Raw genomic sequence first — 2,669 nt, forward strand, 5'->3', positions numbered from 1 at the left:
TATCACTAGACACTGATAAAAATCGGGGGATAAATCTGACAGTCCCAAACCCACACCTGCCCCGCAATTTCCGAATATGGATCTGGCATCAAAATTTATTTGTAAAGCGGTAATAGCTGGTTCACTTTGGATAATTTCATGGCTTTTACAACAGCACGACAACATTCCCTATCTCCTTGGCTTATTTGTCCACTTTATTGAAAGCATATGGTTATCAGATGACCTACAAATTGCATATTTAGTTAGACTGGCGACGAGCGCCTTTGTGGACACTTGGGGATCATGGTAAATATTTATTTCGCCCATTGCAGTGCTCTAAGTCCCTCCAATAAATGAAGGTTTATTAAGACTTGGGGCCAAGTGTAAACCCAAGCTTTTGGACCATGATGAATTTCGAAAGGTCTTTGGTTCGAATCTGCTATCATATTCACGATGCGCGCTTTATCTTCTTAATAACTGAGTCCATTTGGAGACATTATTGCGCACGCATTTTATTTTCTATGCATACTTGTCTTTGCACAATATTCTGTGTTTTCATTATGCTAGAGACAGGGACAGGAACTGGCACTGCCCATAGACACCAGTTCTTCAACCATTTTTATTTATTAATCATTAATTTCTTAGCCTATGTGCAGTAAGGCACAATTTACGCACAGAAATATTCTAAAGGCATACACTGGCAATGACACTAAAATGAATATAGTCTATTTTTCAGCTTTGGGTAATGATAATTCCTTGTTAAAAGAAACTTACAGATGTTGCTAAAATGCCTGCAATCCTTTGTAAACAATTAATGTGAATAATACCTACACGGATAGTATGTTAACGCAGTGAAATGGAACATGAGTTCTCCGTTACTTATCGAGACTATACCTGATCCAGATCGATTACTTTTTACTATCCGTAGTTTGAGGGAAAAAAATGCATTTACCATTAACAATTCCATCATGATAAATATTAGAATTTCAGTGCGCAAAATTAAGCTTAGATGCCACTGTATCCTCGCAATAAGCTGTTTCTAGTGCTGAAATGAGCCTATTTTTAATTGTTATATGTTAATTATACTTTACTGGCATTGAAAACGACAGGCAACTATATAAAAAACATGAGCTGCCATTGTTTTCTCTTGGCTGTTAATTTAACTGCTGAAACCTGAAGGTTAATTTTTGGAAAGTGTTCTCAGAGTTCTGATTGGACACTTGACTCAATTTGTTTGTCCTAGAGCACAGATAGGATGAAGGGACGCATCACTCTCTATTGTCCCTTTGATTTATATACTGTATTTAGGGAATGAAAAAGGGATTGCATGTTGCTCACTGGTGGATAGGGCACACAGTGGTGTGGACCAACACGCACGGAACCTCGGTTTCACTGAGTAAGGCTTCGAAGGTAAACAGTTTCTCATAGTCTCGATTTTATACTGCGTTACGCGTGTTGTTCAAGACATTGGACTCATCCTCTTGTATTAAAAAACAAAACAAAAAGGCCTACAGAATGACCTCCAAATCCAAGTGCGCTTCAGGAAGAAATGGGACCTATGAATCTAACTGGAGTTCAACAGTAGATCTCCAGCCAGGATCCCTAAACATCACCAAAGACCAACAAATCTACCACAGAGATTTTGAGCCTTGTAAGGTAGACTCATCGACTGAAGAATGCTCATCTACGTTCAGTGATGACAACACAAGAAAGAAAAGACAGATGAAAAAGATACCAGGTAAATCACCAACGTGAAGGCAAACGACAGAGAACGGCATCGCGTGCACAAGCTGAATTCCGCCCTGGATACCCTGAGAAGCGTGCTTCCAACTTTTCCCGATGACGCTAAACTGACCAAAATCGAGACTTTGAGATTCGCTCACAACTACATTTGGGCATTTTCACAAACACTGAGAACTGCAGACGTTCGACATTTCAAATCACGTTAGAGATCAGGAGAACCTCACGGTGTGAAGTGTGTGCTTGGATATGCGTTACAGCGCCATCAGGTGCTTGCATGTGCAAGTGCTCCTCGACAGACTTATCAAAGAACAAGATTTGTTACTGGAAGGATTTAACTGCAATTTTCAGGAGAATCTGACATTTTGCCTGGCTGGGGAAATCCCTATCTGCGATTAACAAACTGATTTGGCGAACTTCGACGTTGTTTCATGAGACAGAGGCCTTAAGAACTTTTACTTTATTGTCTATGCCGATAAGCATTTTGAATCATTTTAATTATTCAAATCTATATATTATTATGCTTCCGGTCATTTTTATAATTGAATTTTAAAAGCCTTTAAATCTTAGCGCCGAAAATGAACAATAGTTAGCCTATATGTAAGATAATGTAAATAGTGGGAAATATTGTTTTCTCATTTTTTTCTATTAATGATATACATATATATATATATATATCTGTGTTGACAATAATTGACAAGAAACCGCTTATGTTTCTTTTTGCATAGAGATGTACGTTTTTGAGGCATGCTTCTCATGTTCGCATCCAATTCGAGACACTTGAGCAATCGTGCTGTAATTGCACGCATATTCTAGATTTCTGTTGCAAAATTACATCTAAAGGAAATCTTTATGCTCGAAACACTTTAGCAGTCTGACACTGGCTTTTTGGGTCAAGTCAGGCATTCTGCACAAGCAATTTATTTGCCTATTCAGCAATTTTCACTTGT

At 38.3% G+C, this 2,669-nt stretch overlaps 1 pseudogene; it reads left to right on the forward strand.

Moving 5' to 3' along the window:
• The first annotated feature begins 1,494 nt into the window (after positions 1–1,494).
• On the forward strand, positions 1,495–2,080 carry LOC127413780 (neurogenic differentiation factor 1-like; annotated as a pseudogene).
• The last annotated feature ends 589 nt before the right edge of the window (positions 2,081–2,669 follow it).

Source organism: Myxocyprinus asiaticus, chromosome 23, assembly GCF_019703515.2.
Source record: "Myxocyprinus asiaticus isolate MX2 ecotype Aquarium Trade chromosome 23, UBuf_Myxa_2, whole genome shotgun sequence".
Taxonomy (NCBI): domain Eukaryota; kingdom Metazoa; phylum Chordata; class Actinopteri; order Cypriniformes; family Catostomidae; genus Myxocyprinus; species Myxocyprinus asiaticus.